The sequence below is a fragment of the Rhinolophus sinicus genome, chromosome X, assembly GCF_036562045.2.
Source record: "Rhinolophus sinicus isolate RSC01 chromosome X, ASM3656204v1, whole genome shotgun sequence".
In the NCBI taxonomy this organism is placed as follows: Eukaryota; Metazoa; Chordata; class Mammalia; order Chiroptera; family Rhinolophidae; genus Rhinolophus; species Rhinolophus sinicus.
Window position 1 is genome coordinate 69409506 of NC_133768.1, and position 23760 is coordinate 69433265.

General features: G+C 45.7%; 1 long non-coding RNA gene across 17 annotated transcripts; it reads left to right on the forward strand.

The window, feature by feature from the left end:
- Positions 1-1719: 1719 nt before the first annotated feature.
- Positions 1720-15543, forward strand: LOC109439902 (G protein-coupled receptor associated sorting protein 3). 17 transcript variants are annotated; one of them, XR_012493383.1, is made up of 8 exons: positions 1746-2119; positions 2377-2493; positions 3082-3255; positions 6523-6875; positions 11343-11444; positions 11846-11927; positions 12531-12609; positions 12929-15543. It is a non-coding gene; the product is annotated as a G protein-coupled receptor associated sorting protein 3 (long non-coding RNA). The 17 variants fall into 17 exon arrangements; XR_012493396.1 differs by lacking the exons at positions 1746-2119; positions 2377-2493; positions 3082-3255; positions 6523-6875 and adding exons at positions 9958-10412; positions 11103-11251; positions 11596-11648; XR_012493385.1 differs by lacking the exons at positions 3082-3255; positions 6523-6875 and having other exon boundaries at positions 1720-2119.
- Positions 15544-23760: the final 8217 nt, after the last annotated feature.

The following is a 23760-nucleotide window of genomic DNA, read 5'->3' on the forward strand; positions in this document are numbered from 1 at the left end:
CTTTTATGTTATATCTGCCATATTAATAAGTAAAAAGGTCATGCCATACTTTCAGATAGAAATCACAGAACTGAGGGATAGAGTTGGTTTGGAGAGGGAATCCAGACTTGTGCAAAATAGGTTTTATTGTTTTTTAGGCACAGTGAAAATGTTATTTCTGTTTTGTCTGAGGATGCTGTTAATTGTTGAGAAGGTAAAATTATGACTCATAAATTAGAAATGAACATTTGAAAGATTTTTCAACACAATGAAGAACTGCTAAGATTACAAAAGTGGTTGAAGGAGATATGTGTGCATACAGCATACACAGTAAGTCACAATAAAAACAAAATAATGCTAAATTTTATATACACATAGAAGATTCATAAATCTTAGGATAACATTGCTGGCTTAAATACAAAACTAGTTAATATCTTAAGTGCAATCATTTGTAACCATGGATGTTATGTGTTCCACTGGACATAAGCCATTTCCAGTATCTGACAAAATATCTACCAGTTAACACCAGCCTCTCAGTGTAGAAAACATGCTGGGTCAATTCCTCAAAAAAATTACAAATAGAATTACCATATGACACAGCAATCCTTCTCCTGGGTATCTACCCAAAAAATCTGAAAACATTTGTACATAAAGACAAGTGTGCTCCAATGTTCACTGCAGCTTTATTTATGGTGGCCAAGACATGGATACAACCAAAATGTCCTTCGACAGATGAATGGATAAAGAAGTTGTGGTATATGTACACAATTCGGCATAAGGAAAGATGAAATAGGACCATTTGTGACAACATGGATGGATCTTGAGATTATAATGCTAAGCGAAATAAGTCAGATGGAAAAAGCAGAGAACCATATAATTTCACTGATCTGTGGTATATGAACCAAAAACAACAAAAGAAGAAGAGAAACAAATGAGAAAAAAAACTCATAAACACAGACAATAATTTAGTGGTTACCAGAGGGTAAGGGGGAAGTGGTTGGTAGATGAGGGTAAAGGGGATCAAATATATGGTGATGGAAGGAGAACTGACTCTGGGTGGTGAACACACAATGGGATTTATAGATGATGTAATACAGAATTGTACACCTGAAATCTATGTAATTTCACTAACAATTGTCACCCCAATAAACTGGGGGGAAAAAGAAAAAGAAAAAGAAAGTGAAGCAGAGCACTGAACTGAAATAATATCCAGCAACCTGTGCTGTCCTTACCCAAGTTTTGTGTAACTTTTCTGGCAGTGCAGCATGCTTTTTTCTCCCTTTCTAGTATGCGAGATTTGTGGAACTAGGGCAAAGGAGCAGTTTTGCCTCCCTTCACAAACCACAAGTGTTAACAGGCATCATCCCGCTGCTGGAAATTGGCGTTTCAGCGTTATTTTGCCTATCAGGGTTTCTGAGGACAGATGGATCCTGTGTGTGTTTTCACATGTCGCCCCGAGTTTTAGACAGAACATTCAAAGTCAGATGGTCTCCAAAGCCGTCATCGAATGCTCCCCCGCCAGCGCCGGGCTCCGACAGGGCAAAGGCCAGGCCTCGGGCTGGAAGCGCGGGCTCCCTACGCCGCCTTCCTCAGCTGCCGGTCTTCGCCACGGTCAGGAGCCGCAGGTTCCGCTCGCGAGCAGCTCAACCTCCCAAGCAGAAGCGTCTGTCCCGGGGGCTGCAGCTGCGGCAGACGGGCTGCCCGCGCGGTCACGTGGGCCGGCGGCGGGTCACGTGACCGCGCCCTCCGTGGGGCGGGCCTCGAGGTGTGTCCCACGCAAAAGAGACGGGAAGGACGTCCGCGTGACGACTGGCCGACGGCCGCGGGAGGAGCGGGAGGATGCTAGGGGGGGTGCGTGGGGCGGGGGTCTGTGTCGCCGCGCGCACTAGCCTGGAAACGACTCTCTCGAGCGGCCAGAGCTGCAGCCTTTGTTGGTAGAGGACACAGCCCCGCGGCCGGTCGCGAGCGTCTTAGCAGGGTCTGTCTGTTGTCCCCGAGCTCAAGGGGCAGGAAGTCACCCTGCCTCGGGAGGGAGGCACACGCGGAGAGAAGCGGCGATCGCTCGCTGGCGGCCCAGGTGGGTGCCAGGCCCCGAAATGGCACCCGCGGGACGTGGTGGCTGAGACTAGATCCGGGTGAAGTAAGTGCCTCGGACCCTCCCGCCCCCTCCTGCCTTCTGAACGCCCCCCCCCCGACCCCGACCCCGCTCCCCGCTCCCCGCTCCCCGCTCCCCGCCCAGCGGTCTTTCGGGCTGCGTTTCTGGGTGTGGGTGGGGGAGGTGGACGACACGTGGAGGCAGTGGGCTTCAGGGAAGCCCAGAGAGAGGGGGCGGTGAAGTGACCTTCGTGGACGCCCAGTTCGTGTAAACCACTGATGCCACTGGCTCTGGAAAAGCAGGTGTGACGATGGGGACCTCGCGCAACACCCCTGTCCTCCCAGCTGTTCGCCACTCGCTCTCTACGCGGTCTGTCTGTTCCTGACGATGGGGGTGGCTGAGACCGGCTCGGAATTGGGGTAGGCTGGGGGCGACGGAGGGGAGAGTAGCCTGCCCTGTGCTCCCAGGCTCCAGCTGCTTGGAGATGCGGCAGAGGAACGAACCCAAATCTGGGCAGCTCTAGGGAAGAGGGAGGCGGACAGACTCAGGAGGAGGGAACCTAGATGCGGTGGGCCCTTCACAGGATTTCTCACTGGGATACTGCCAGGCTTCTCAACCCCCAAGAGGATCTCTGGATCTCGGCCCCAGGCAGCGTCTTCCTCCCCCATCTGGGGACACAGCAGTCGCGACTCCGTCTGAGGCTCCCTCCCCTTTCATTCCTGGGTCGCAGGGCAGGCTCTTTCTGGGAAACACCTGCAGGAACTGCTTTATGCCTGGTCTCATAGGTTCCCCTCTGCAGACACTTGGCTCTCTTCCGTGTGTTTTGCTCTCTGTCCGATTCTTAGGGCTTGTCCCCGTGTTCTCATCCTAGGTAGCAGCCCTTGGTAAGTCCTTGTCCTCTCTCTAACAGAATATTACCCCCCTGATGCCCCAAGGCTGGCTACTAAGGCAGTTTAGGAAGTAATTACTTTTCCTAAGCCTGCTCATATCCTTATTTTTATCCTCAGTATAGGCTGAAACGCTGCTGTAATACGACTTCAGGCCCTCCTGTTTACATTGAAAAGCTAGGATTGAACAGTGGGCATGTGGGGTAAAATTACAGACTGAGGCCTAGGACTACCTCCTCCTCTCTTACCCCTGCCTCCTTGGTTATCGTCTTTCCTCCACACTCCAGAATTAAGGTAATCTAAGGGTGGGGGCCAATGTTGAGGTTGTGGTCTTTCCACTCAGGCTCTGTTGTCGCTGGTCTGTGTCTACACTGTGTGTTTTTAGAGTTTGACATAGGAGAAGAAATACCTCAAACGTGGTGTGGTATAGAAAGAATAGATCTAGCCTTTCTCCCTGGTTCCTGGCACAGAGCTTCAAAATCCTTGGGAATCCTTGAGTGATAGGAGTGTCTTTGTTACGCTAATGAACCGATCTCTGGTGGGCCCTTAGATGGCCTCATGATGTGGCCTGGTCACCAGAAGGACCAACCATGTGATTAGAGTTGGAACTTTGGCCACTGCAGGAAGGAGGGCTGGATTTGGGGTTCAGTCAGGTGGACACTGATTTAATTGTGCTTACATATGAAATGCCCAGTAAAAATAACCCCTGGGCTTTGTGGAGCTTCCTGGTTCGTAAACACAATGCTATCTGGGCAGGGGGATATGCCCGGAACCCGTGGGAAGAGGGCATGACAGCTGTGTGTCTAAGACCCTTGCAGACCTTGTCCTATGTGTATCCTTTATAATAAAACTGTAATTCGAAGAATAGCACTCGTAGTGAATTCTGTGAATTGTTCTAGGAAATTATCAAATCTGAGGGGGTCATGGGAACCGCTGAATTTATAACTGGTCAGTCAGAAGTATGGGTGGCCCCCCCAAGACTTGTAACTGGCATCTAATCTGAAGGGGGACAGTATTGTTGGGGACTGCCCCTTTAAATCTGTGGAGTCTGATGCTACCTTCAGGTGGTTGGTGTCAAAGAACTGATGTCGCAACAATGGTGTCATGCGTCCCTATTTTTAGCAGCCACCCCTGTAAACCTACCTCTGATCCTGTGCATCATACATAAGCAACAAAGTGAAGGAGGCAGAGCCCACCCGTATATTATGGGTGAAAAAGTAGCCTATGTGACATATCCCTGCATTTAGATGATTTTTAAATCCTCTATCTTTTTTTTTTTTCTTATCAGAGCTCCCTCAGGTTAGAAGTCCTGCTGGGGGTTCTGCATTTATATTTGGGGACCTTCACATTGTGGGCTAGCAGACTACCTCTAAGTCCCATGGGCATCCCGAAGCAGATCTGTGCGTTTTTAACGTCTCAGCCAGAGGGCGGGGTGACTGGTGTGTGTGTGTATCCAAGAATGAAGGTGATTATCTCTGTTCTGATCACTCCTTGGCCACGATCATCCCTCATGTTTTTCGGGAGTGTAGTTGAAGTAAAAACCTCATCACTCGTGTGGCTCTTTTGTTTCTGTCCCCTTTCTGGATAAATATTACGGGCTAGCTCATGGAATAAATATCAGGGTCCATTCAGATGTCATGTGCTGCCTGGGGATAATAGTGAAATTGTCGTCTCTTCAGTCATAAATGAAGGCAAGGTATCTTCTTACATCCTTGCTGGACGATTAGCACCCACTGAGTCTCTCCCCCCCCCCTTTTCCAAAGAGCAGCCTTCAGTGGGATCACCTCTATAGGAGACCACCAGGTTCCCTATGCAGGGTTTCAAGGCCCTGCACCCTTCCATACAATTCCACCTTTCTGTCTCCACCTCCCAACACATCCTTCCAAGTCAGGGTGGGGGCTGGAATGAGAGAAGGACACACACAGTTTCAGGAGGCACTCCCTCTCAGGTGCCTCACCCTCGTCCAAGCCCTGCTCCACTTTGCCTGCACTCAGGCCACACTGCACTCTCCTGCTATTTCCCAACCCAACTATCCCCTCTGCTTGACTACTTCCATGCCTTTCCCCACGCTGTTCACGCAATCTTCAGTGCTCTCGCAGTCGTTCTCTGCCTACGGGAAACATACTCATCCTTTTAGGCTCAGCTCAAATGCTAGGTGTGTTTGAAGTCTTTCTGACACCCTCACCCTTACTCTTTGCCCCTTGGTAGGAAGTAATTCCTCCCTCCTGTATACTTACACAGTATTTTATTATCTCCGATTTTAGCATTTGTTTGTTTATACCATGTACTAGAGTCGGGTTTTTTGTTTTTTGTGGGGTTTGTTTGTTTTGTTTTGTTTTCATGAAATAGACAGAACTAGTGTTGAGGGACAGGTAGCACAGAGGGAGAAACTTGGCCTCTGGAAGTGTAAATCAAACCCTTCTGTCTGACGGCAACACCTGAGCCTTTTACTGCTTATGATAGTAACTACTGTTGATATTAAAATTTATTGGGTGCTTTACGTGTACCAGATGCTCTTCTAAATGCATTGACTTATTTTATTCTCAAAACAAACTTATGGAGTAGATGCCGTTGTTGTCTCCGTTCTTGATGTGGGGAAGCTGGGGCACAGACTGGTTAAGTAACTTGGCCAAGCTCACTGAGTTGGTTAACAGAAGAACTGAGACTGAAGCCTTTGTAGTTTCAATCTCCCCATCAGGCTACATCTATATCCCTCTAGTGTTAATGGTCACTAAAAGCTGCCATCATCACTGTCACTACCTTCTTCAGATTTGCTGTTCATTACAGCTTGTAGCAAAGTACTTTATTCATCAAAAAGACACTTAAACCGGAGTGTTGTTACACCGCCTGTCCCTCATCCCTTTCTCCTAGTGTATCATCAGCCTACTCCTTCCTTACCAACTTAATTGTCCATCGCGGTCCATCGTTTTTACTAGTGTTCTGCCATGTCCTCTAGTGCCTGGCTCCACTGTCCTGGCAAAATCCCAGCTCCTGATAAATCCCAAATATCCACCTCTTTTGATCCCTGTATTGCTTACTGCAGTACACCTGGGAAAAGTCCTCCACACCTTTCTAACTGTTGACACTATGAATTTAACTTTCTCAACCTCAGTACAGCCCCCTGAACTGAAATCTCTGATATCTTTACGTTATGGACATTTCATAAGGGTGCACTTTCACACAATGACTCTCCGAACTGAAACCAGGCTTATCTAGGAGCTCAAGTATTTAATGTACCTCCTAAGCCCTTAGAAAGGTAAGGATCTGGGTTTTCTGCCTGAAGCTTTCCTTTTCAGTCTACAACAGAAGCCAATCACCGCTGTCAGACCTCTGGCAGTCATTCATTAGGCAAGGCGGTCAGAATCTACATTTTTCCTTTCACCTGGGAACATGAGCTCTGCCACTGGTTTTAGGGGCTTACTGACAGACAAAAGTCAGGAACTGTTACTCACTGATGAGTTGTTTTGTGCCTGAACATACATGTCATTTAAGTTTGTTCCATTTTCATATAACAAGGAACTTAACTAAAACTAACTGAATAAGGAAATTTATTATCCACAGACTGGAAGTACTGAGGCCTCGATGGTTGTTTGATTCAGCTAAGGACTCGGCTGTTTTTCCATCTCCTCCTCCTGCCATTCACAGTATCGGCCTCCATCCTAAGGCTGGAAGCTTGATGGCCGCAATAATTCTAGGACACAAGCAAGTTCCTGAGGAAGAAAAGGAGACAATCTTTCCCGATGGCCTTTTCTTATGAGTGAGGACACTATCCTCAGAAGTCCTGCAGTCTTCTCCTAATGTCCCATTGAGCAGAGTTAGATCACCACCCCTTCCTGAACCAGGGAGTACCAAGGCAATGGATTACCCCTAGAACAAGCAGACTGACCCCTGGAACCGGGATCAGGCCCCCTGTGGTACGTGACTACGAGGAGGAGGAGGAGGAGGAGGAGGAGGAGGAGGAGGAGGAGGAGGAGGAGGAGGAGGAGGAGGAGGAGGAGGAGGGCATACTTACGCAAAGATGATGTTCTTTTCGTAATTATGGGAAGCAGAACAGTATACAGAGCACTGAGGTGACAGTAACAAAGAGCACAGTGGCAATGTCTTAGCTTTTGTGACCTCTAACAGCCACCACGGAGTTCTCATCTACTACCCCATAATATGACTAGATCACAATTTTAAAAGGAACTAGAGACACCTGATACATGCAGGTATTTCAGAATTTCGGATAGTTTCTCATTCAGTGTGCACGAGAATCCTGTGGGGGACGCGTTAACTGAGTCACAGAAACATGGAGTACCTTTTCCAAAGTGACACAAATACTTGGTGGCAAAGTCTCTATTCAAATTTTGGACTACCTGGCTCTGAAGTCCGGCCAAGTCCCAGAGCAGAGCCCAGAGGAGAGAGCCCCAACTGTACCATGCAGCCTCCTTTTAGAAAGCGCTTCCGGGGCTCAGAAAGTGGTTACTCTAGTCTAAGCAAGCACCTCGTAGTACGGTGAACTGGCTCTCGGTGCTGGTGGTGACAGAGGTGACTTTCTTCTCCTACAGTTAAGTCACAGTTGCTCCGACCTCACCACGAGGAACTTTGATTCAGGAAGTTGGAATTCTAGTCTGCACTCCAGGTTAAGAATTTGGAGGCTGACATGCTAAACTGTGCTAGCCACACACATTTTCTACGCCTGGGAAGGGAAAGGGCTAATAATTATGGAGCAGCTAGGATTTCTAGGGCAACTTTATTCCCAGATGTAAAGTTCAGCTGAAAATAAGAGGACAAAAGCTTATCACTCACTGATCTTTAGCTACCCAGTCAAAATCCATAGGCCAGGCCAGACGTCCAGATTCAGTTCTGACATGTAAAGAGCTTGGAAGACATTGCTCCCGTACTTATAGCCTGAAAGAAAGTTGAACAAACTGAGAATCAGTGACTAACCTTAGACTCATCAGAGAGCTGAGGTCACGGGGCAAATGAACACCCCAAATTCTGGAGAAAAGACAAATCTGGAGAGTCACAGCCTAGCTCTCCTTACATAGCGCAGAAACGGCTAGAGACAGAAACAGGTGAGAAGACTTAAATGGTAATCTTGACAAACTGCTGGAGGCTGAGTGTGGAATAGTATGAGAGTGAGAAACCCGACCTGCACTCTTAGAGGTTTAGCGGGCTTTAAATATGGGAACTCCAGCGGGTTCTCCCAGTGAAGCTCCCAGGCAGATCCCCTAGTTGGTCCGGCAGTGAGAGGGGAATTGTGCTCTTGTGAAATACACCCAGAGCCTTCTCCGTGACAGAGGCCTACTCCGCAGGGGAAAAGACTGCCAGAGCCTTATCCCAGCAGAGGGAAGGGCATTCTTCCTATCCAGCCCACTCTAGCCTTCCATTTTCACCTAAGGAGGAGAAAGAAGCTAAGAAACACTTGTGAAGGTCACAGCCTAGGGACACAGGCCCACAAAAGCCTGGGATTTAATTGTAAGATTATAGAACACTTCTTCTCCCCACGTTTTTACCTTGTCACACAAGCCTCCAGTGTAATAGCTGTGCAGTACGGCTAAAAGAGCTGCAACACACAGACTGTCTGTGCAAGGAGTAATTAGGGAAGCCCAAAGCTTAGAGGGGAGACAAAAATAAGGACACCAGAGGAATTTGAAGACCCTGGCACCTACAGCCACAGCAAACATTATACCACAGCTCAACCGCTAACCAGCTAACGCAAAACTTCTCGCAAAGGGTCTGTTTACCTCAGTTCCTGTTACCCAACACATCATATCCAGCTTTCGACAAAAAATTACAAGGCGTGCCAAAGACAAGAGCAGGCACAGCTCGAGGATAGAGAGTAAGCATCAGAACCAGACTGAGATGTAATGCAGATTTTGTGATTATCAGGGAATTAACAACATGTATGACTACTGTGTTAACAGCTCTAATGGATAAGCTACGCAGGTGTGTATGGCAAGTGGCCGAGACCTGAACTGCTTCTAATTAATCCCTGCCACTTTTGCACACTGCCCAAGATCATGAGCGCTTGGATGGGACTGCAAGACAAGACGAAGGACAGGAAGAGGAACCAGGACGGTCCCTACCTGGTACCTGACACTTGGCTGTGGGGGTCACAGACAGCGAGGATTGTATGACCCCCGGTGTGGGTCCTGACAGGGAAAGGTCCTCTTTCTTGGGCAACTGTGGGGACCGCAGAACGGCAACACGTGCATTTCGAACGAGAAAAAAGTAGTGTGGCAGCAAGAATGAATCTGGGCGCAGAGCAGGATTCTCTCCCAGGGTTAGAGGTCTAGGTCTGCCTTTAGGAGAGGGGCAGTGGTGAGGCCTCCATGGCAGCCCCCTCCCCACGTTCTCTCCTCCCTGGGCCCCTGAACAATGAAAGAACTTGGGGGGGGGCACCTCAGGACCTCCGGGTCGATCTGGCCTTCGATGGCCTGTCCGTTCCCAGCCAGCATTCTCCCAGCCCTTCTCCCATCAGCGTCCAGGAAGGATGGCGCCAGGAAGGGGGAGGTGGAGGTGGAGGGGGGCAGACACAACTAGGGGCGCTTTGTATCCAACCGCTGCTGCTTCAGGCGCGGCTGCTCCCGACCTGCGGATCCTGCACCCCCACCCCCGCCCGCGGGTCCCAGAGATTATAGGGCGGGAAACGTCGTGGGGGGTACCGGCAGGGGGCCGCAGAGGTCCCCTGAGGCGGGCTGGCGTTACCCGCCCCACAGGCTGGGGCTGCTCCCGTCCCCGCCCCCTCCGGGTCGGAACTGCAGGGCGCGGGGCAGAGGTGGGTGCGTTGAGCCCAGCGGTGCGACCTCCCTCCGCCCCGCTTTCCCGACACCCTCGCGGCCAGCGGTTCGTGCCGCATCCTGCGCAGCCCCTGCCGGGTTTGGTGCAGCGGCGCGGGGGCCGGACGCCTCTTTGCAATTCGGTGCGCACGCAAGGCAGGGAGGACCCGAGTGAGGAGGTCCGAGAGGAGGGGAGGCCGACCACCCGGGCCCCGAGCCTGGAAAGGCAAGTGGGGGTGCTCTGCACGCGGGCGGTGGCCCCCCACTCTCGACCAGCTTACGACCCGCGCCCAGCCCCTGGCATCCTGGCGAGGAGGCGGAGGCGGCGAACGGGTCCGAGCCGGTTCCGGAGAGAGGGGCGCAGCTCCGGGGGACGCCTGCGCGGAGGCTGCGGCAGCGACGGGCTGGGGCCCGGCCCAAGGTCCAGGGGTGGCCTGAGAGGCTCCCTGGGCTCCTGGGGAAGCGATCCACGCCGGCCTCTCCCCTGCCTGCTTTCCGGGAGAGGGCGGTGGGGGAGGCTGCTGCTGCTGCTGCTGCTGCTGCTGCTGCTGCTGCTGGAGAAATGGCGGAGCCCTGAGCCGGAGCTGGGCTGGAGGGCGCCGGGGCGGGGGCGTTGGCTACTCCGGGCCCTGATTCTGGAAAGGGGCCTGTTGGGCCCCGCCTCTTGGATGCTGTCCCTTCCCACAGGTGCCTCGTTGGTGCCAGTCTCCCGTCTGCGCGGTAGCAAAAGGGCTACTGACTCGGTAGATTAAGAAGACACCAAAATGAGGGGCGGCCCGGTGGCTCAGGCGGTTGTGCTCCTATCGCCGAGGTCACGGGTTCGATTCCCACATGGGCCAGTGAGCTGCGCCCTCGACAGCCAAGATTGTCAACAGTGGCTGCGCTCGACCTGGAGCTGGGGGGCGGGGGCGGGTGTGAGCGGTTCCAGCCAGGAGGCTCATAATACCAACATGGGCCAGGGAGCTGAGTCCTACACAACTAGGCTGAGAAACAACAGCTGGAACCAGAGTTTGGGGGGGTGGGGGGTGGGGAGGGAAAAAAGTAGGGGGGGAGACACCAAAATGAAATGTGCACCCTTCTCTTAAGACAGCAGTTTTATTGCCTTAGGTATTTAGATGTTGCACACAATTAAGTGCAAGCAAATGGCGGGGGAGGAGTCCATGGAAATAAAGAGTGCGCTGTTAGTCCACCTTTGTCCTTGGGGAATCTGTTTTCTCGACATCCCAGCCCACTGTAATATGTTGAGGTACTGGGGGGAGGTGGTTCAGAATAGAGGGGACGGTTTTGGAAAAAGCAATGTAGAACGCATGAAGTCATTCTGCTTCTTTACTTGCTGGTTCTGGAAACCTAAACATCATCTCCATCCTCCCGGCACAGTCCCTGTCATTACGGTGCAGAGGTAGTCCCACAGATGTTGTGGAGTTCCTGAGGGTGGATACCTGAGAAAGTATGGGAGTTGGAAGACTTGATTTTTTTTTTCTTATTTCCTGATCCTTGAAAAGGAGATGTTAGGACCTGAATTCTGGGTATCTGCCCATTAATTAACCTGATATTTTTTCTACCGTTATCAACATAATTTCCTGGTGTTTGGCTGAATGCCCCTACCTCTTTCTGTAGGGCGTGACTCTTCTGCAGCTAGAGGACTGTTCTTTGGTGGGAAGGACCGCATCTCCAGAGGTCCCCTGCTGCGAGGACTGGCTGGCATAGTTGCTGAATGAGGTAGGAACTATGCATGCATGGAGAAGAGGAAAAGGCAGGGTCATGCAGGGGTGCTGTGGAAATAACCGTCCCCATCATCATTACTGCCTGCTTTCTAAATACAGTTGCGTGTTTTCCACTGCCCACTCTGGTACCTCATGTTTTTGTTCAGCGAGAGAGGTGTGGCCTCTGCTGGGAAAATGACTGACTTCAGAGTTGGGAGGTGTAAGTAGACAAGCTGCAGGTCTTAGGGGAATGGAGGGGGAGTCATTTGGGAGGAGCAGACAGGTGGGAGACATTTAACCTGACCTTGAACTTACGAAAGCATGTTATAACACTTGTCATGAGTGTTGGGCCCGCTCAGTCTCCTCTGTTTTCCTTCCTTGGCCTTTTTGTCTATCTATAGGCTTGTTTCTTTGTAGGTTCCTGTTGAAATCCTGTAGGTAGCTGTTTGCTTTGAATGTAATTAAGAAAGAGGACGAAAACTACTCATTTGGATCCAAGGTGAGTGTGAGCATGAGCACCCCTCTTGAGTGGGGGTGGGAATTGGCTGTTGGCACGTCGGAAAGGCCAGATCATATCTTGGAGCCATTGTCTCCCAATATTCTAGACACCTCTGCCCTCCCATTTGCGTATAGGAAATGGGTGTGGGGTGAGCCAGGATTGTGCCTATGGGGTAATTGATAGATACCCAGGAAATCGGGAGGGAAGCCCTGAGGAAGACCAAGGAGGCCAGAGTCGTTCCACAGTTGACCCTTGAATGACACGGGTTTGAACTGCGCGGGTCCACTTACACGTGGATTTTTTTTCATGTGACCACAGTTCAGTGGACCCACGCAGTTGTACTGACTACAGTTCAAACCCTCATTGTTCAAGGTTCAGCTCTGTGGTTGGGAATCCACATGTGCTGAGGGCCGACTTTAGTTGTCTATGGGTTTTCTGCTGCACGCGAGGTCAGCATCTCTAACCCACGTGTCGACCCCAAGGGTCAACTGTATAACCAGAGCTCTAGATTTGAAAAAGGGCAGGCACTGGGTTTAGAAAGCAGAGTGAGTGTCTGCCTAGCAAAACTCAGCATTCCAATCCCTCCTGTGTTTTTGTCCTTAGGTCTGCCTGTGATTTCAGCTGTAGGGTTTATCAACACTGGAAGCAAGGAAGGAGGAGGAAATTGCACCAGATCAGTCAGGTTGGTGTGCGGCCTACCTGGATAGACCTGTAGAGTGTAGTGGTGTATACCAGGGGGGCTGGGCATTCCTTAGCCTCTCTCCCTTTCAGCAAGCTTTCCCACCATCCCTGCTACTATTCAATGCAGAGAAAAGAGTGTAGTAATACCCGGGCAGGACACTGTTGGGCGATAATGGGAGTGTGGAAGGGATAAAACGAGGTAACAGTTTTCTACGATTCCACTTCTCCGACCACACAGTCCATGTCTACTCTGTCATGTCCTGTGTGGCTGCCTGCATAGATGGAAGAGATTCAAAGCCCATTTCCTTCTTCCCCCTCAGGTCCGTCTCCAGCGGTGGCTGTGGAGGCCTTGGAGTGGCGGAAGAGTACCCATCACCTTCCCTCGGCCTGAGTGCCTCTGCCCTCTGTCTGTATCAGTGACAGAGGCTGTGTGTTTGGCAAGGGGACTGCGTGCCTGCTGAACCGCCAGTTGACTCTAACTGTTGCTACAAAGTGTCTCTCTGACCCAGTGAAAGAGTGTCAACACATCGGCCTGGGACAGGTTGAGAGCCAAGGCCAAGACTGTATAGGGCTACCTATATAACTGGGCTTCAGCCATGACTCGGAGTAGAAATAAGGCCAAAACTGCAAAAAGGGCTGGTGTGGAGGCCGAAGCCAAGAGAGAGGCTGCTGGTGTAGTCAGGCCTGGAGCCAAGACCCCGGCCAAAGCAGTAGCCAAGGCAGGGTCTCAGGCAGATTCAGTAGCAGAGACGAAGGCAGTGTCTAAGAACAAGGTTGTAATTGAGATGAAAAAAGGATCCCTGGCAAATTTCAGTCCCAAAGCTGAAGATGCGGCCACTGGAGTATCTTGGTTTCGTTGTGTGGCTAAGGCTAGTGCAGAGTCCAGGTCCATGCGTAAAGATAAGGCTGGTATTGGTGCCTGCTCCCGGGCTGGGGAGGAGACCAGTGTTGGTTCCGGGTTCTGGACTGGAGAAGAGACTGGTAATCGTCCCAGGGCTAAGGATGAAGAAAGAGCTGATCCTGGTCCCCCGTCCTGTGCTGGGAAGCTGGAGCCTGTGGTGGCTGGGGCTAGCTGCAAGGCTAGGCCAGGGGCTGAGGAGGAGGAGGAGGAAGAGAACGTTATCGGGAACTGGTTTTGGGATGGAGACGAAACTAGTTTTGACCCTAATCCGAGACCCGTGAGTAAGATAGTTAGGCCCCAGCCTGTGGATGAAATTAATGAAAAGAATAGGCCCAAGGACTGGTCTGAGGTCACTATCTGGCCCAAAGCCCCTGCTGTAACCCCAGCAGTGTTAGGATTTAGATCCCAAGTCCCATCTGAGACGAGGCCTCCTTCATATATTGTCCTGGCCTCAGCTGAGGAGAATGCTCATTCTTTGCCTGTGGCAACAGTGTGCTCTTCCATGAGCACTCCTCCATGCTCACAGCCTATCCCTGAGTGCCCATTTGGTTCTGACCCTTGCATTCAGACCATAGAGGAGATTAGACGCCAAATCAGGTTCAGGGAGGCGAATGGGATTAAGCCATTTGCTTGCCCTTGCAAAATGGAATGCTACATGAATTCCGAGGAATTTGAAAAACTTGTTACCTTACTTAAGTCAACTACTGATCCTCTCATTCATAAAATAGCTCAAATTGCAATGGGGGTCATTCATGTTCATCCATTTGCCCAAGAGTTCATCAATGAGGTGGGTGTGGTGACGCTTATTGAAAGCTTGCTCAGTTTTCCTTCCTCTGAAATGAGGAAAAAGGCCGTAATTACTCTGAATCCCCCTTCTGGGGATGAAAGACAACGCAAGGTTGAATTACATGTCAAGCATATGTGTGAGGAAACGGCGTGTTTTCCCTTGAACTCACCCGGACAGCAGTCTGGATTAAAGATACTAGGGCAACTGACTGCTGACTCTAACCATCACCGTATTGTTGCCAATTACTTTTCAGAGCTCTTTCGTGTGCTGTCCCTGGGAAATCGTAAAACCAGAAATCTTGTTCTGAAAGTACTGTTGAATTTGTCTGAGAACCCAGCTGCAGCCAGAGACATGATCAATACAAAGGCACTAGCAGCATTAAAACTCATCTTCAACCAGAAGGAAGCAAAAACCAATCTGGTTAGTGCCGTGGCCATATTTATTAACATAAAAGAGCATATCAGAAAGGGCTCGATTGTAGTTGTCGATCACTTGAGTTATAACACACTCATGGCCATCTTCCGTGAAGTTAAAGGGATTATTGAGACAATGTGAAATGAGCCAGAAATAAAAGGGAACGCTTGGAACAATCTCCAAACTCTAATAATAGGCTGTCTCTTCTGAAAGAGCCTTGCATAATGTTTTGTTCGTTACAGTGTGCATATTGTGAGTTACATCTTTAACACAGTATCGTGGCACAGTATCTCCAGCTTTGAGCTAGACGTTTTGGTGGGTATCAAATGACTATTCCATCGTGAGCTGAAAACGCCTGTTGATTTTTACCTTGTGTCGATGGGACGCTTCTTAACGTTTCACTTAAGAACTTAGTGAACCAGTTCATCCTAAGTAAGCTAACTTGTTCATTAGTATCTGCTTAGATCCATTTGTGGCTTCAAACAACATAAAAGATAATAATCTAGTTGTGGAAATGCACACGCAAGATAACAGTATGTGCAATCACGCATACACCGTCACTCGCTCTGCGAAATGTGCACTCCCGGTAGGTGAAGGAGGCAAGGGTTGCTATAAGCTGTTTAGTGTAAGAAATTACTCTTTTATTCTACCTACGTCAGATAACTCATTTCTCAGTGTGTGAAAATACTGGGTTATACACTTTGAGGTTTTTAAACGGTTAAGAAACTAAAAGAAGATCATACTGTAAATAGTGTGTGTAACTTGCTCCCCTCCCCGACTAACTGTGTATCGTGAATGTCTTTCCATGTCAATAAATACGCTTCTGCAACATGTTTCTGAATCACTCAGTGTTTTTGTGTATGTGTGTTCACAGTTGGTGCATAGTGCCTAATCTTCCATTGCATATCCTCTTAATAAACAACATGTACAAATGTCTTCTCTTACAAAAATAGGACTAAAGTATTCTGCCACTTGCCTTTTCATCTTTCCAGTTGTCTTTCCAATTTAATATTTACATGCTTTTTATTTAATAGCTTTCTTGAGATATAATTGACATACATTAAACCGTATTTAAAATACACAATTGGATAAGTTTTGACATGTGTACACACGTGAAACCATCGCCACAGTGGAGATAGTGACCGTGTCCATCAACCCCAAAAGTTTCTTCACATCCCTTTGTAATCTCTCCCTCCTGCCCCTCCTATGTCTCCGCACCCCCAGACAACCACTGACTGCTTTACGACAATATGGAGTCATCATTTTCTGTAGTTTTATAGAAATGGAATCATACAACATGGATTGGGGGCGGGGGTCTGGCTTCTCTCACTCACCATGATTATTTGAGATCCATCCATGTTATATGTATCAGTGATTACTTTTTATTGCAAAGTAGTATTCCACGATATGGCTATACCACAGTTTGCTTATCCATTCGCCTGTTGGAGATTTGGGTGGTTTCCAGATTTGGGCTATTAGAAATAAAGCTGCCGTCAGGATTCGTGTACACTGTTTCTATGGTCATATGCTTTGCTTTTTGGTAAATACCTGGGAGTGGGATGACTGGATCATATGGTAGGTATATGTTTAACTTTTATGTTTTCCAAAGTGTACCATTTTACACTGCTGCAGCTGTGTATGAGAGTTCTGATTTCTCCACATCCTTGCTAACACTTGGTATGGTCAGTCTTTTTAATTTTAGCCACATGTCTGACTCTGGGTGGTGAACACACAATGTGACATATAGATGATGTATCACAGAATTGTACTCCTGAAACCTATGTAACTTTACTAACATGTCACCCCAATAAACTTTAATTAGAAAAAAGAAAAAACTTTTAGCCGCATGTTCTTGTGGACCGAATATGCATTTCCCTAGTGACTAATGGTGTGGAACATCTTTTCACATGCATATTTGCCATCCATATGGCTTGGAAGAAGTATGTAAACCTTACGGCCCCCTTTATTTTTTTAATTGGGGGTGTGCATTTGGTTGATTTTTAAGAGATTTTTATATATACTGGGTACAAGTCTATTATCAGATACGGTTTACAAATACTTTATGTCAGTCTGTGGATTGCCTTTTTATTCTCTTAAAGATGTCTTGAAGAGCAGAAGTTTTCAATTTTGATGAAGAATAATTCTTTTAACCAGTTGTGTTTTAGTGCTACATTAAAAAAAAAATCGTTGCCTAACCCAGGTCACAAAGATTTTATCCTATGTTCTAAACGTTTTACAGTTTTAGGTTTCACATTTCGGTCTACGATCCATTTTGAGTTCTTTTTATACGGTACAAGTCATAGGTTGAAGTTCATTTTTTGGCATAGTGGTAACCAATTTTTTTCCAGCATCACTTTCTTAAAAGACTTCTTTCTCTACTGAGTTGCCTTTGCATCTTTGTCAAAAATCAGTTGTCCCTGTATGTATGGGTCTGTTTCCGGGCTCTTTATTGTGTTCCTTTGATCTACTTGTGTATCTTGATTGTGATGCCACACTGTCTTGATTACAGTAGCCTTATAATGTCTTGATATCAGGCAGTGTGAGTCCTCTGACTATTATTTTTCAAAGTTATTTTGGTTATTTCTTTTGCACATGAATTTTAGAATCAGCTTGTCGATTTCTACAAAAACTCCAGCTGGGATTTTGATCACGATAGCTTTGAATCAGTAGATCAATTTAGGGAGAACTGACATCTTAACAATGTTGAATGTTCTGACCCATGAACAAAATGTATCTCTACTTATTTAGGTCTCCCCTTTAATTTCTCTCAGCAGCATTTTGTAGTTTCCATGCAACATACTCTTTAGTATATTCTTTCATATTCTTTAGCACGTTCTTACATTCTTTTTCTGTGGAAATCGATGCATCTTTGTTTATATCTTTATGCCTGTTTGAATATTTCTGTATGATAAATTCCTTGAAGTGGAACTGCTTTGTCATAATCATGAGTGTCAGTGCTCTCCAGCTAAAAACCACCAGGAACATGCCTGTATTTGAACAAGTTGAGTTGCAGAGAGAGAGAGAACACACACCGTGGGGAATCATGGGGTGCATCAATAAGAGGCTTTAGAAATGACTTATTATAGGATTGGGACTTGTGTTAGGTGATCAGAGGAGGGTTTAAGGAAGTGAGGCTTTGCTGTAGATGGAAAGCTGTCAGGAAGCATGAGTAATTCTATGATTCGGCATCTAAATCAACCTTACTCTACGAATGGGGAAGACTAGGACAAGGCTAACGTGATAGGTAAAGAAGTAGCAGTCCCTCGTAATAGCCAGATTGGAGGTATATTGGTCCGTTTTGTGATTGGGACTATGCTTCTCTGTGTTCATACATGATTACAGAGTGGTCTTGTTTTTGTCTTGATACATCACAGTCACAGAGTGGCCTTATCTGATATTAATGGTATGTGAAATTGTTTTCAAGAGAACACCAAGGCCTAGCTGTGAGTGCCAGGCCAGCTCCTGAATGTCAGGGGCTGCTTTTCTTTTCATGGATATTTACAAATTTTGATATATATTGGCTAACTGATCTTTACAACATATCCCTTCAACCCATGGAACGTGAATGTCTCTTCATATACTGGCCAACACGTGGTATCAATGTTTTCAATCTTTGCTACTCTGAGAGGCAATAAATAAATAAATAAATAAATAAATAAATAAATAAATAATAAAAATTCAGCTCTGCCTTGTTTTTTATAACATGTTAATGCTTACATAACGTTCTGTACTGTGGATGTGGCACTTGAAGCACAGCCATCCTGTCGATTTCTTTAAAAAAGTGTCTGCTAGGATTTTTATTAGGATTCCACTGAATCTATAGTTCAGTTTGGTGAGAATAGGCAACATCTTAACAATACAGAGTCTTGCAAACAACGAAGACTGTATGTCCCTCTATTGAGGTCTTTCTTAATTTCGTGAAGAACGTTTTGTAGTATTCGATGTACAGGCCTCGCACATCTGTGGACAGATCATTCCTAAGTATCTCCCACTTCTTGTTGCTATTGTAAATGGTAGTCTTTTTAATTAAAATCTCTGTATTCTATTTTCATTGAACCGCCAGCAGCCAAATGTTCCACAGATGCTGTTGAGGAATCTCTTTGATTGAAAGCACAGGTTACTCCAGGATGGAAAATGTATTTGATGCATAACATGCATTTGCCTGTATTTCCAGGTCAGCATTTAATCTGTTATTGTCATTCTACTGAAACTAGCAAGAAAAATGTCCCAGACACAATTCAACACATCATCTCCAAAAAAATCCCTCACTCAAACAGCTCAGTAGCTTTGAAATTTATGTGTATGGTCAGAAATAAACCTGTTGAATTGTGGGGATGTTTTTCTTTACACTCCGTAAATCTACCTCAGCGAATTCCTGGGATCTTGGGTGGTGAGACAACGTGGTGGGTGGGAGAACAGGGACGGGTGGGGGGGGGAGAGAGAGAGAGAGAGCAAGCAATTCTGTTCCATTGGTCTGCGTGTCTGTTTTTCTGTCAAACCATTCAGTTTAGATTATTGTTGCCCTGTAGTACAAGCTAAAGTCAGGGAGTGTGATACCTCCAGCATTGTTCTTTTTTCATAAGATTGCTTTGGGTATTCAGGGTCATTTGTGGTTCCAGACAAATCTAATGATTTATTGTTCTATTTCTTTAAAAAATGCCACTGGGATTTTCATTGGAATTGCATTAAATCTGTATATTGCTAAGGGAAATATGGCCATATTAACTATATTGATTCTTCCAATCCATGAGCACGAAATGTCTTTCCATTTCTTTGTGTCTTGTTCAATTTCTTTTAAAAATGTCTTGTAGTTTTCAGCATATAGGTCTTTCACATCCTTGGTTAAGTTTAACCCTAGGTATTTCATTCTTTTTGCTGCAATTGCAAAAGGAATTATTTTTGTGTTTCTTTTTCTGAGATTTTATTGTTAGTGTATAGGAATGTGATGGACTTTTGTAGGTTGATTTTATAGCCGGCAACTTTACTGTATTCGCTGATTGTTTCTAATAGCTTTTTGGTGGAGTCTTCAGCGTTTTCTATATATAGCATCATGTTATCTGCAAAGAGTGACAATTTAACTTCTTCATTCCCAATTTGGATGCCTTTTATTTCTTTCTCTTGCCTGATTGCTCTGGCAAGGACTTCCAACAATATGTTGAAAAGCAGAAGTGATAGGGGACAGCCCTGTCGTGTTCCTGAACGTAGAGCAAAGGGCTTCATTTTTTCACCGTTAATTATGAGATTAGCTGAGGGTTTGTCATATATGGCCTTTATTTTGTTCAGGTGTTTTCCTTCTGTACCTATTTTATTAAGTGTTTTAATCATAAATGGATGTTGTATCTTGTCAAATGCTTTTCTGCATCAATTGATATAATCGTATGATTTTTGTCCTTTATTTTGTTTATGTGATGTATCACATTGATGGATTTGCAGATGTTGAACCATCGTTGTGCTCCTGGGATGAACCCCACTTGGTCGTGATGAATAATCTTTTAATGCATTGTTGCATTCGATTTGCTAGAATTTTGTTTAGGATTTTTGCATCTGTATTCATCAGAGATATTGGTCTGTAGTTTTCTTTTTGTGTTTTCCTTACCAGGTTTTGGTATCAGGGTAATGTTGGCCTCATAAAATGAGTTCAGGAGTACTGTCTCTTCTTCAATTTTTTGAAAGAGTTTGAGCAGGATTGGTATTAGATCCTCTTTGAAGGTTTGGTAGAATTCACTAGTGAAGCCATCTGGTCCCGGACTTTTGCTTTTGGGAAGGTTTTGGATGACTGATTCAATTTCGTTACTGGTGATCGGTCTGTTTAGATTTTCCAGTTCTTCATGGTTCAGCCTAGGAAGGCTATATGTTTCTAAGAACTTGTCCATTTCTTCTAGGTTATTGAATTTGGTGGCATATAGTCCTTCATAGTATTCTTGGATGATCCTTTGTATTTCTGTGGCATCTGTGATAACTTCCCCTTTTTCATTTCTGATTTTGTTAATTAGTGTCTTCTCTCTTTTTATCTTAGTGAGTCTAGCCAAGGGTTTGTCAATTTTGTTAATCTTTTCAAAGAACCAGCTCTTTGTCACATTAATTTTTTTATTGTCTTTTTGTTCTCTATTTCATTTAGTTCTGCTCTGATTTTTGTTATTTCCTTTCTTCTGCTGACTTTGGGTTTCATTTGTTCTTCTTTTTCTAGTTCTTTAAGGTGTAACATGAGGTTATTTATTTGGGATTTTTCTTGTTTCTTGAGATAGGCCTGTAATGATATAAATTTCCTCTTAAAACTGCTTTCGCTGCATCCCAAAAATTTTGGTAGGATGTATTTTCATTGTCATTTGTTTCTATGTATCTTTTGATCTCTCCTCTAATTTCTTCTTTGACCCAGTCATTCTTTAAAAGTATGTTGTTTAATCTCCATGTATTTGTGTTTTTCCTGCTTTCTTTTTGCAGTTGATATCCAATTTCAAAGCCTTGTGATCAGAGAATATGCTTGGTATGATTTCAATCTTCTTAAATTTGCTGAGGCTGATTTTATGTCCCAATATATGGTCTATCCTTGAGAATGTTCCATGTACACTAGAAAAAATGTATAGTCTGATGTTTTAGGATGTAGTGCTCTATATATGTCAATTATGTCCATTTCATCTAATGTGTCATTTAGGGCTGCTATTTCATTATTTATTTTCTGTTTGGATGATCTATCCATAGCTGTCAATGATGTATTTAAGTCCCCTAGTATAATTGTGTTTTGGTCAATTTCTCCCTTTAGTTCTGTTAGTAGTTGCTTGGTATATTTCAGTGCTCCCTGATTGGGGGCATAAATATTGATGACTGTTATGTCTTCTTGTTGTATAGTCCCCTTTACCATTATGAAATGTCCATCTTTGTCTCTTGTTACCTTTTTCACCCTGAAGTCTGTTTCATCTGATATCATTATGGCTACACCTGATTTTCTCTGGATACCATTTGCTTGGAGTGTCAATTTCCACCCTTTCACTTTGAGTCTATGCTTGTCCTTGTAGCTGAGATGTGTCTCTTGGAGACAGCATATGGTTGGGTTTAGTTTTTTGATCCAATCTGCTACTCTGTGCCTTTTTATTGGTGAGTTCAGTCCATTTACATTTAGGGTGATTATTGATATGTGAGGATTTCCTGTCATTCTATCTTTAGTTTTCTGGTAAGACTGTGTCTCCATTGTTTCTTTGCCTTTTTGTTGTTGTCTATTATTTCTGTGTGGTGGTATTCTATGATGTTTCCCTTTGTTTCTTCTTTTATTACAGTATGTATTTCAGTTCTGGATTTTTTTTGAGTGGTTACCGTTAAGTTTTTGTAAAATAAAGTTTGATATTTAGAGTATTCTGTTTTCTTCAGCGTGCCTACTTTCTCCATTCCCATATTCCGTTTCATGCCTTTACTGTCCGCCTTTTTATGTTTTGGTTGCCACAAGTTGTCCCTGTTGATGGTGGTCGAATAGCCTCCTTTAGTATTTCTTGTAGTGCAGGTCATGTATTAGAAAATTCCCTCAGCTTCTGTATGCCTGGAAAGTTATTTATTCCTCCTTCATATCTAAAGGATATCTTTGCTGGATATATTATTCTTGGCTCATAATTTCTCTCTTTCAATAGTTTGAATGTTTGGTTCCACTCCCTCCTGGCTTGTAGAGTTTCTACTGAGAAATGTGATGATAATCTAATGGGCTTTCCTTTGTAGGTTACCATCTTCTTTTTCCTGGCTGCCTTGAGGATTCTTTGTTTGTCATTGATTTTTGAAAGCTTCAATACAATGTGCCTCGGAGAAGGCCTGTTGTGGTTGAGGTAATTTGGTGTTCTATTTGCTCCTTGGATTCGAGGATCCAGTTCTGTCCACAAGTTTGGGAAGTTCTCATCAACAATTTGTTTGAATATATTCTCTGTTCCCTTCTCTCTTTCTTCTCCTTCTGGTATGCCCATTATTCTTATATTGTTCTTTCTGATGGAGTCAGAAAGTTCTTGTAGAATTCTTTCATTTCTTTTAAGTCTCAAGTCTCTTTCTTCTTCCATCTGTGTCATTTCCAGGTTTCTATCTTCGATGTCACTGATTCTTTCCTCCATCTGGTCAACTCTACTACCTAAGCTGGCTATTTCATTCTTAATTTCTTCTATTGAGTTCTTAATCTCCAGAAATTCTATTTGGTTCTTTTTTAAAATTTCAATCTCTTTGGTAAAATGTTCATGTTGTTCTTTGATTGTGTTTCTGAGTTCATTAAACTGCCTTTCTTTGTTTTCTTGCATCTCGTTGAGTTTTTTTCAGAACTGCAATCTTGAATTCTCTGTCATTTAAGCCACATATTTCCATATCTTTAAGCTCATTTTGTGGAGACTTCACTTTCTTTCTGAGCTGTCCTGTTGCCTTCATTATTCATGGCAATTACTGATTTATTATTTCTCATCCTATACATCTACGGGAGTGGCTTCTGCAACAGGTTTATAGGAAGAGGTCTTTCTTTTGTTTTCCAGTATGTTTTTGTAGAATATTTATTTTTCTCCGACTGAAGCCTTTTTTTCTGTCACACTGTAGTGTTATGTTTTCTCTGCACTATTCCAGCTTCTCACACAATGGGGGAATTTCCTGGAAGGCAGGCTTCTCCTCTGTTAACAGTTCGCCTGGGTCATAGTGCACCATGTCCCTGGGGGTATGTGGAGAGCTTTAGAATTTCCAGAGCTCTTCCTGCACCAGATTCAGAGCCCATATGTTTCAGCAGTTCTGTTTACTCCTGCAGGTATCCACCCAGATAGGTGGGGACAGGGGTGGGGTTAGTTGTGAGAATTGGCCCAGAGCAATGATGGTGACCACCACCACTGCCGGTCCTGCTTCCACAGTTCCCTCCCCTTTGCTGGAACTAGTTAGGCTGTGAATCTGTGTCTGCAGATCACAGTTCTCAGAACTGCAAATATTCTGTTCTTTTGATCTGACACTGCTAATCTTCCGCTTCTAGCACTGGGCAGGTTGGGGCGGGGCGAGCTCTGGGAGGTTAGGGAAGGGGCGGCTTGTCTCAGTGCCTAAGGCTTCTGTTCTCTGCT